Consider the following 11,490-nt stretch of genomic DNA (forward strand, 5'->3'; position numbering starts at 1 on the left):
TCCATTCCCTTTCATCCAGCTGTACTACATGCAGCAGAAGTAGCAGTGACCTAATTATGGCATTTCTGTAGTCATTAACATTTTATAAATGATCTTGTTTCTTCTTTGACATGGTCCAATTCCAGCAGCAGATTGTCTCACATTCCTCCCCATTACTGGCAAATTATTACATATTTGGCATTCTGCACCAGGTGGAGTTGCAAAGACCCTCTCTTTCCTCATTTGGTTTCTTAATGGGTACTGCATGTCTGTTAATCTCTTTTTTAGATGTAGTTTGTTCATGTTCATATGCAGTAACATGCAGGCAGAAGAATATCACATTTTTATTGTAAATGACAAGAGAAACAACAATGATTTCTGCTTGCTCTCCAGTACCTTTCACCCCAAAGATTTCTAAATATTACCAAAAAAATATATAAAAATAAAACCCTTCAGTACTGATTTGACAGCCATTGTCCATCATTTTGGGTAGTTCTTTCAGCATGCCAAATACATTGTACTTACTCTGGGTGGGAAATAGAAAGGAAAGGACAATTTCTTTAGTTGAAACACAGAGAAAACACAGGAGGTTAAAYATTTTCCTATACCTTATGCTGAATGGGCTAAAATGAGTGAAAGATAAATATGAAAGGCAGAGCATAATGACCCTGGTTGTTACCAGCGTATAGTGACTTCCATACTAACATTTACAGTAAGCTCTTCAGTGAATTTGAGTGACTTTTCTTGAAGCAGGGGAAATAATTTCGAAACTGTAAACTATCTGGTAGTGAGACAAGAATGACTCAACTTCTAATACAGCTCTGCACATTGAAATGCAATCAGTTTGCTAGTAATGCAATAGGACATAGCCKCTCTTCAGTTAAAAATTCTTTTCAGGACATTCAGCCCAAAATGAAAATGCAATTAATTGTAAGAGGTGTAAAAATCTCTGTGAAATAGCACATATGATTTTTTTTTTGCTTTGCATTCAGTGACGCAAGAGGAGAGTGTTAAGCATACCTGATCCGCACCACAAGTAAAGACTTTTTCAATGCAAGCTGATGTACTGAATTCTGGTGGCCTTGGATGATTAGAGCATGTGGTAAGCTCTTGTTCAAGAGTGAATTGTGAAATAGATGCTTCCTAATAAGCAGCAAAATATGACAAAGTTATGTTTGATAAGATACAGTAGAAATAAGGATGTAGTGAGATAAAAATGTATAGCTTGGCTCAAAACAGTGATCAGATAGAATATCATTATCTGGGTGTTATCCTCACTGAGAAAAAATATATGTTGGAGCAGTTGTATGATTCTAGAAGCTACAGAAGGCTGCTTTTTAAGCAAAAAGGGATTTAAACCAATAATCCTCACACTGCTTAAGGATTTAGACAGTTAACAATAAGACATTAACTGGCAGTTAAATTGGCTGAAGCTTAATATAGGGGGTATAGATTCAAGAAAGCATAAACAGACAAAAGCTTATTTTCTTATCTTTATGTATATTATACACTGCCAGAAGGGGGAAAGCAGGGTCAGCTGCTTTTATATATCTTTAAAATGTAAAACCTTAGCTCAGATGAAGCAGCAAGTATTATTACTATTCCTGTCTTGCCTACACTGAAGCACAGAAATTAAGGGTGACGTTTCATCTAAATATCTCCCTCTAAAAGTTAGAGATGTAGTTTTGGGGATTTCTCTGTAGTCCTTTTGTAATTAATGGGAAGAGACTGTGTAGAACGGATCCCATCCCAAGGTGGTCGTTTGACATGAATGGGTTATGTTATCTTCTGGTGCCCCCTGTCTCTCCCTGTGAGCGGTAAAGGGAGTGTACACTGTACACAAGAGTGGCAGTACAGTGGTCCAGCTAACCCTGGATCCTGCCTCCAGCCATGACTGGAAGTGGAGGCCTAGGGAAGAATACCAGAACAGGCAAGCACAGTAGTTTAGACCAGAAAATCACATTTCAGATAATTAATCTTAAGGGTGAGCAATACTGTCCCAGTCTGCTACTAGACCCTCGTATCTGGCATCCACTACTCTAAAATGTCATCCGTGAATGACGTGAATAGAATATTACTGCAGTGAAGACAGGCAAAAATACTAAGGGAGCTATGTGAACTCATGTTTACACCAAATACACACCAAAATGTACATCACACCTGGATCCTGCCTAGACAGCAAACACAGTATTAACTTTTAAAGTAATTTTTTTACGCTCTTAAAATAATGAAATGGATCCAAGCTATCATGTCAGACACTGTTCTGGAATGAGTTCTGTTGAATTTATCTCAGCAAAGCCAACTTACTCTCCCAAATTTCATCTAGTTCCTCCCTTTCTGTAGCCGTAATTGCACTGGTAAGTTCTGTGTGCTCCACCTGTCTGGTGCCTTTGGATCGTTATCTTCAGATAATGCTCTGTTTGTTTTGTCACACACAAAAGTGTCATTCAGAAAATGTTTCCCACAGATATCCCTTTCATGACCTTATTTTACACAGTGGTTGTATGAGTGGCTCTTAAATGTTTGGATGGCAAAAACTATTCTGAGTTCCTGGTCAACAAAACCGAGAGTCTTTCCTCCTGCTTGATTGGTGAGAGCTTATCTCAAGTTTAGTCATGCAGCAGTCTTAGTTCCTTGTAGATTTAAAGATGTATTTTGAGTCTTTCATTGATCTCTTGCAAGCCATCCAGGCATGATTTGGCTACTCTAATTGCAACCTTCCTTGTTGATCCCAAAAGTCCAGAAAAGAGCACAAGATAAGCTTTTTGATGGGAAGAAGAAACCAGGAAAAAGCTTGTCAGTTCCCATATATAACCTTGTGCCCTGGGATGTATATGTGTTTTCCAGTTAGGGTTTCTAAAGCTCCTTTAAGCGCACTAGCTATGCTCTGTATGGTGATTAATGGATTCAGTGAATATGGCTTAAGAGGCCTTATAACCTCCTAATCTCCTACATATGCATTTGATTACTGATTTTCTTTTCCTTTCTATTTTGTTTTTTTAATCCTCTCTTGAAAGTTGATCCTGGATAGATGCCATTACTGGGGAAAAGACTGAGCAAACAATGGGTTTTGTATTTACTTCTGAATGCAGATGGAGCCCTGGCTTATTCCTAGAAATATCTGAAAGAGCCAGAGAGTCTGAACTCTGTATAAATCTCTATTTTTTAGCTCTCCATGAGCAATATTTAGTCTGTTTTACATTTTGCTTTGGTAATGCTAATATCCAAGTCAGGTTTAAAGTGATGCTGTACACTGAAGAGTTATTTCTTTTCAGTGAATTATTACATGAAACAGCTATAAGTAATTTGCAAGGTGTTTTATACACAATTAATCAGAAAAAAAATTGTCTGGCATTGTGGTTTGGGAACTAGTTTTATATTTCAAAGCTTTGAACAACTGTGTGTTGCATTGCTGAAGTCCTATTCTGAAGACTATTCTATGAAAGAAAAGCAGTTAAGAAAATATATGCTGCTGCTGCTGCCTGAATTATTACATATATCTGAATAACAAGGTCCCAGCCACATTTGCCTCCTGCCTGAAACTATATTCAAACGTGCTTGTAATTTTAATTACTTAGAGCAAAATTCAAGTGATTTGTTAATAACAACAGAACCCTAGGACAGAATTATAGCTATGTTTTATACACACTTTGGGGGAATGCTGGTGAAAATATTATTCAGGATATAAATCTGCTTTCTTGCTGCTTCAYGAGTCAGTGGAAATTTAACCTGGGATACAGATCTGAATCTGGTGGAACCGAGGGAGGGGAGAGGAGCACGAACAGCCGCCTCTTTGGGGAAAGTTTAATTGTTTCAGATTTCAGAAAAATGATTCTGCCATCAGCTGCAGAGGCTGGAGCCTTGCTAATGAAGGCTCAGTACAGCCTAGAGGGAGATGGATAGGCAAATTGCGATCTTAATCCTAGCATCACTCAGGCATCTATCCAGTTCCCAGCAAAGGTCTGAACGTGCCTCATCCTGGTGTAAATTAGAGCAGAAGCTAATGTTCCCCACAGTTATGCCAAGAACACAGTGCACCGGCCAGGGAGCCCCGGATAAGGTGCCACTCTCATACTCTTTACTCCCACTGCCTCCTCTGTGTCTATTCAGCGAACACTCGTATCTGACAGGTTTGCCTTGCGTGACAGGAGGGTTACAAGTCAGCTGGATTCACCAAGGAATTTGCTCTGGTGGCCAGGGTGAAAGAATCAAACTGCAGCCAAAGAACAAATTCAAAGTCTCTTTCTACAAGGATACAACTTAACCCCAAACACCATGTGTTACAGGACAAGCAGCCTCACTGTAATAGAAATCAGTGCTTTAGTAGCCTGTTGTTTACTCCATCTAAAAGGAACTGGAACAGCTGAATTCCCACTCTCTATCCCAAGCACATGTGGACTTTACTCACAATGGGCAGGTGCTTCAGATTTTTTGAATTAGCCCAATATTCTTCTCATTTCTGACTGCAAGTGTGCTTTGTATTTATCTTCTGATGCTCATCTGAACTATTGTCCATCTGTCTTTGGCTTATCCTCTCTGCAGCTGTCCTCTCTTTCCTTCTCTATCTTGGATATTTCTGTCTGATGCTTTGCACACTTTTAGCTTCCCTATGTATTCTTAGCCTATCACGATTCTCCTTCCTTCTAGTCTATCAGCTAGTATTTTTAATGTGCCTGCTTTTTAAATTTAGTTTCCTTTTTAGCTGTGTTACTGTTACTGTTTTATCAGAAACAACAGTCCTGGTACTGAGTACTTGAAGCCAATGGCAAAGTTCCCATAAGTTGAAAAGAAAATTGACTGAGTCATGGGAATATAAAACCATGTGTGAATCTTATTGCAGAAGTCCCTGGTACTGTTAATTAATGATCCAGATCCATTCCCCAAAAGCATTAACTAAATCCAGTCTAGAAGGTGAGGGATTAATGATGAACAGTAGAAGTTTTTTGCAGAGACATCTTGTTATTGTGCAAAATACTGGACTTACAGCATAGAATGACACATCTTCAATGCTTATAGCCATTGTCACCTAAAAACTAACTTGAAATTTCTCCTCAAGTATTTTAGAAAATACAGTCATGCTTGTTTTAACAAAATCTCTACAAATTTAGCAATTGCTGGCAAGTACAGGGCAGCAAGAGCCCTTTGTATCTAACTAAATTTATCTAATAAAACATAATCTTACAAGCCTACCTTGTTTATTCAAAGTATCACTACTGGAAAAGTCTTCCATTTTTCCTCAGTCTCATGACTGTTTTGTTGAGGATCATTACAAACATAATGTTATTTTTTCTATATAAAAGATCAAATTCAGTGCAGGATGGGCAGTAATGCAAGATATTTGAGGTAGATTATACTCTTGGCTACTTGTACATTCTTTTGATGCAGCTGCACTGAAGTCTGTGGAATTATTCTGGATCTACACTGTTATAAATCTGGTTGTATCCCTGGTGTTTCATATGAAGTAGCTCCCTTCCAAAAGGWCAAAACAGCCCTCCTAACTTTTAGAGCCAGCCACAACCTGGAGCAGATGGCTTGTTTCCCATCTTTAACTCTCTTCTCTAATCAAAGCTTCCATGACCTTGAAGCAGTCCAAAGGACTTTTAAACTTTCCCTGTGGTGTTTCCCTGAACATGAGGCAATATACCTTTCCTGTAGGTATTAATCTGACCTTATATTCTGCAATGCAATGATTAAATTTTAAAATCATGCAGTCTATAAAGAGGAATATGAATCAATTTATGGACACCTAGAATATTAAGAGATGTATTTCCTCATTTACAAAATGCTGTTTTCACCGTCATTTCCAAAACTCAGATTTCGTGTGTGACCTAAACATCAGAATTATTCCTGCAGTATTGATAAATGGCAGTAATGATACATTCACTCTCTGCACTATTAATAAGTTCATCTGCTTTATTAACAGAGGGTGATAAATTATAGATAGTGAGGATAGATATGCTCCAACTATTTAATAATAATAATGCTTGGCTCTTTTCAGGGCTTTTCATCATAGGATCTCAAAAGTGCATTAAGGAAGTAGCTAAGCTACATCCCAGGATACTCATGAGTAACTTGTAGCAGAAACTTAACTCAAGCCATGTCGTATGTTAATGGCAGAGCCTGAAATCGAGTATGAGGATGCCTCTACTTGTAATATACTTAACCACTAGGTGCTTTTAGATTTTATAATACCGGGGAGGAACCATGTCCCACCTCAACATTTCTCCTTTTTCCCTTTCCCTATGCCTCAAGGCACATATTCTTCTGGGAAGCAGGCTTGTATTGCTATCTCATATCATAGTATAATAGCTGGGGCACAACTGTATTAACATCTCCCTTAATAGCAGTTGAAAGAAGCAGGAGAAGCCCAACTAGGAGAGAAGTAGCCAGCAGGCGCAATAAGAAGCCTTTAGCCTCTACAGGAGTGGGAGACTGGAGTGGTTGGGACTGCAGGGTAGGGAAGACATAATTATAAAGCACTTGGTCCTAAAATGTTCCTCTCTATAATGCCTTTTAAATACAACCTACACTGGAAGCAGGAACTCAGTGTGCCAAACTGAATGGCCTCTCTGAGGGCAATCAGCACGGCTACTCATTTTAATCATTTCTTTTAGAGGTCCCAGGAAAATTAACCTGCTGCTGCTGCTTCCATGGCCCTAACTTGCTGGTTCTTGAGGGTGAACCCAGAACTCCCCCTCTGCAGGACCTCACCTGGAGCACCAAGTCAGCTCCTGTAAGGAAGCAGGATAGACTTGAAAACTTTCGGAGAAGAGGCTGTGCCTGTGGCATTATTTTTCATCCTCATCTTGAATTCTTCTGGATGTAGCACTGATAGTTTGCACAGGCAGAAACTTAAAATCACAGAGCAAAGGGTAGGAGAGCTAGGGAGGTGCACAGCTTTTGGACAGCTTCAGCAAATCTACTTTGAAGCCATGAATCAAGGTCTAAGATAACTCCAAAAATCCCAGTAATAGCTATTAAGGGTTTTGATGGAAATGAACAATAAAAAAACAGTTGAATGTTTTTTTCTGATTGTCTGTGTAACTTTATAAGTGGATGTGGCATTCAGATCACACTGCAAGCTTTTTAGCATTAGCACAGGGAGAAATTTGACAATGGAAAGATATGAGAGAGGAAAGGAAAAGACAACTCCAAGAAAAAAATGTGAAAAATAAAGAAATGTGGACAAAAAGTACAAATGTGCAGAGACACAAGTCTCCGACAAAGTTCAGAGTACACAGAGCAGAACAGAGAAAAAGTACGTTTCTGCCTGAATTATTTAAAGCTTTTTTTAATTATATTCGTCAAAGTTTTCAAAAACAATCTTCCTGATAAAAGGGAAACACAGAAATCTGTCTGGACCTGCTGCTCTTATGCATCCACATCTGGATTTTAAATAGGCAACAATTTTCTACTGGCAAGTTGTTTACATAGGCCTAAAGTTTGCCCAGTCCAAAGGCCACTGGGAGTGCTTACATCCCTGCATTTGGGATCCTTTGGATCCCCAGCAATGCCAGATAGGTTTGAAGCAACTTGGCAAAGCAAACCTCCTTTAGACTGTTTCTTGTGTAAATGTGAAGTTTTATTCATAAAATTTTCCAATCTCATGCCTGCTCATGGGCACTGAATTAACTTTTCTTAAAAATTCAAAATAACTTAAAAAAATCACAAAATATTTTCCTTTACAACATGGGTTAAGACATAAATGCTTCCTGTCAAAATCATAAAGCACAAGTCTAAAAATGAAAGGCATATAGTCCAATATTGAAGATCTGAGGCTTAAACTAGCTTTTTTATTAAATTATGTGGAATCAACCAGACTTAATATTATTAGAGTTAATATTTTATGAGATTTGGAAATAAAATTCATCAGTTCTGTATCCTCCACTAATGCTCACAACAGCTATAAACACAGAAGGTAAATGAAGGAACAAGCAGGATATCCTCATCAGGGCTTTACATCCCTTTCGGGGAACTGTTGGGTGTATGGTCATATGTACACTCTACGGACTTTATGGACATCTGAAATTTGGCTGTTATCTGTAGCACTGTATAGCTGATCAAATTTGGAGAAAGAGCATTCAGTTATTACAGTTATTACTCGATCTATGCTCAGTGCAGACTGGCAAACACCTCCAGCCAGTCAGTTTCCCTTTCTTCCTCTTTCCTTTACTATCTTGTTCTGAGAATTCAAGATATCATACCTAAAGTAACTGATCTACTTTGGAACAGAGAAGATAAAGACATCATTGTTACGGCCGGGCTAATATTACAGAGAAAGACTGCATATAAATTTGACAAAAATTTGAATTTGTTTTGAGTGGATGATGTTTAAGTGGAAAAGGAGACTACTGGTGAATGTTCAGACAGCAAATTTTAAATGCATATTTCAAAATGATTGCAGGACAGCAAACATCACTTCCAAAATAGCTGTTATTTGTGTTGGAAATCTGCTTCTGACAGCTCTGTTTATTTAATTGGGAAATGAAAACAGATTAGAAAGGTATTAGACAGTAGCCAAACAACGCTGATGCAACATTCAGATAGAACAAACTGCTCACAGACTAATAATTATCTGCAGAGAATATTCAACAAATAACTTCAAATGAACTAGAGGAAAGGATGATCTGTTCTTGGACAAAATGTGGACAGTGTGGGTTTCTAGCTAATGTTCTTGCATGTATTTGGCTTCTTGCAGATTAATTCGTTTTGGCATGATATGTAGCCTGTTATGAAATTGGCTACACAAGAGAAAGTCAACGCTGTTTCCTTTAGGGTTGCTAAGCGCAACAATTATTGCACTCAGGGTAAGGCAGGTGCTTGTTTTGTTATTGTGCTATGTGGCTGATATTTTCATGCACAGAGTAAGACAGGAGCCTAACGTGGATCTCGGTTTGTAAGCTTATGCATCTCTAAGGGCAACAAAAGAAATCAGAGACTGCCAGAGTTAAAATGCTCTGGGATCCAAGTCAAGCATAGCCATTTCAAACTTTGTTAGACCTGATTAGCTACATTTCACAGACACATGGGGCAAAAGATTTCCAAAAGCTTGCAAGGTGGTTAGATGTCCTATCCCCAGTTTGAAATCCTTGTCAAGTAGATCCTGCTTGTCTAACTTGGTGCCTTTTGAAAGCTTTTCCAGGGTGATTAAACTGAACATTGAGAGGAACAGTCCGAAGTGCCATGGTTATGCAAGGTGTCCTCAGAGGAAGGAGTTTTAAAGGCTCATATGCCTCCTAGCTCTCTTGCCACCCCAGCTGAGAGGGGTGCCCCCCTGTCTGCCAACCATCCCCCTTGGATGCCGCTGTAACCTAAGCAAGGGGAGTTCCAGCCAGCCACAGGAGACAGAGTTTTTGCCATACAAGCCTTTGACGTTTGAACCTCTAGGCCTAAATAAAATAATGCAAGCCTGAAACCTATTAATATCCCTGCGAATCCTGGAGTATTAGATACATGCACAGGTGAGTTAGATAACATGCTCTGTCAAAAAAAAATCATCTGGCTCTTTTTTAGCATGATTCTCTAGGAGAGCAGTGCCATCCTTCAAGTAAAATAATGTACTTTCCATCTCTTTCCTATAAAAACAAAGAGAGTGTAAGCCTTGCAGAAAGGAGAGTGGAAGTGCCCAGCAACAATAAAGATATTTGAATAAATAGCCTTTCAATGTATATGAATGTCCCAGTGGTGACAAGATAAGCCAGTAGAAAAAAAGTCTGATTTTCCTCTGCCTAGCAGAGCCATTTACCTCTCGTAAAAACTAAGTGAAATTTGGATGAGAAATGCTGATCTCAGAGTCTCCTGCACATATAACACAGGTTAAGATGACCATGGAAACTAAACTGAGAGTGGAAGCAGGCCCAGGTTACCTGGGTTCTGCTCCTTACTGATGTCACTTGGTTCTCTGAATCTGAGGAAATCACTTAGATTCTTTGGCTGTATTTTTCCATCAGTGAACCTGTGAAATTTCTTCACAGAGGCAGTGTGAAATGAATTAATATTTTATAGTGTGCTTTGAAATCCTCAGATAAAAGGCACTGTAACGTTGCAAAATATTTATGGACATAAACATCCAAAGCAAGATCTACCTCTTTTGATGTAAATTCTTTCAAAGATCAGAAACTAATCGGACTCCTACATAAAATAGCCTAGTGAAACAAGGTGGACCTATAGTTCCCAACATACCTATGATCTGTAACATCACAGGAAACCGAATAGATCAGATAATCCTAATCATAAAACCAGGAAATAACCACGAAAGCCATTTTTTTTCATTTGACTGAGCCCGGCTTTTGAGGTCTTAGTGCTAAGCATATCAATACTCTCCTGAAGAATCACTTTGAAAGGAACCTAATGATTGTTTGATAAAGCGCATCCCAAAGGCTGACACTGTAGAGGCACAGGAAATGCAAACGAACCCCAGGGCTTCATTAGTCTGCAGATCACCAGATGAGACCTTTACAAACTAACAGTCTGGATCTGACCCACCAAGAAAGCTGGGCTCTTAAATATAAATAGCCTGTCTGGCCTGTAGAAGTAAGGTGGTGTTTTCCCACGGTTTGCTAAACAGTCTGTCAGGGCCACTTTTCAATAGCTAGTATTTACCTAATTAACAAATACTTTGGAATGTTTGTGGAGTGCTGATGGCTGCCTGGTCTTGTTTGCCAAGTACACTCATCTCAGTTTGACCAAATCTTGGGAATTGTTGAGTATTTGCATCTTTGACTACTGACACATCTCATATTTGAATCTGGTAAATGCACTAAGTATTTTCATATCCATAAAAGAAGTCAACAGGAAAAAAGGGTGCTGAGCCCATTGTGCTCAGCATCTTGCAAAACCTGATTCTTTGCTTATAGCTATATAATCCTTTCTATATTAGTGTCATATTCATTCATTAGAATCTGTTTTCTCCTGGATTAACTTGCATTCAGTCCTGTTAATGAGTACCAGTTAAACTCTTGCATATCAATAGAAGGGTAAATCTACCACAGATTGTTAGTGTGTCATGACTGTGGATTGTAATATCGTTTCTGAAAAAAATATGAAAAAGTTGCTACATATGAGCAGCATCTAGTTGTCAAATACCATATTTTCTTTATTCAGTCTGTGAGTAGGTACTGAAGTATTCTGTTTAATGCACAGAGATGSCTCAAAAAGAAGTTAAGCTGAGTTAAGAAAGCTATAGAGTATGCTAGTGCAAGTTTTAGAGTATGAATAAAGCAATGGTGTATCCTCATCGTGGATACCGTGTCTAATTTTGCTCCCTCTGTCTTAGAAAGGACACAGCAGGAACAGAAAGGCTGTGAAGAGATTTGTGAAAATTACTAAAGGCATGGGTGAAAATCCGCATAGAAGAGCGACTGGATTTACTTAGTTTCGAAAGAAAATACAGGAGGGCTATAATATGGACGAAAAGAAATGGATCGGAGGATGCGAATTGTCTTTAAAACAATATCAAGGAAACCAAACGGGCAGGCGAGACATCTGCGACGGCTGCAAGGCAGTGCACCC

At 38.8% G+C, this 11,490-nt stretch overlaps 1 protein-coding gene across 1 annotated transcript in view; it reads left to right on the top strand.

The window, feature by feature from the left end:
• SLC35F3 (solute carrier family 35 member F3) overlaps positions 1-11,490 on the top strand; it is a 193,272-nt gene that overhangs the window by 102,531 nt on the left and 79,251 nt on the right. The window lies entirely within an intron of this gene.

This window comes from Apteryx rowi, unplaced genomic scaffold, assembly GCF_003343035.1.
Source record: "Apteryx rowi isolate R43461 unplaced genomic scaffold, aptRow1 scaffold_193, whole genome shotgun sequence".
Taxonomy (NCBI): domain Eukaryota; kingdom Metazoa; phylum Chordata; class Aves; order Apterygiformes; family Apterygidae; genus Apteryx; species Apteryx rowi.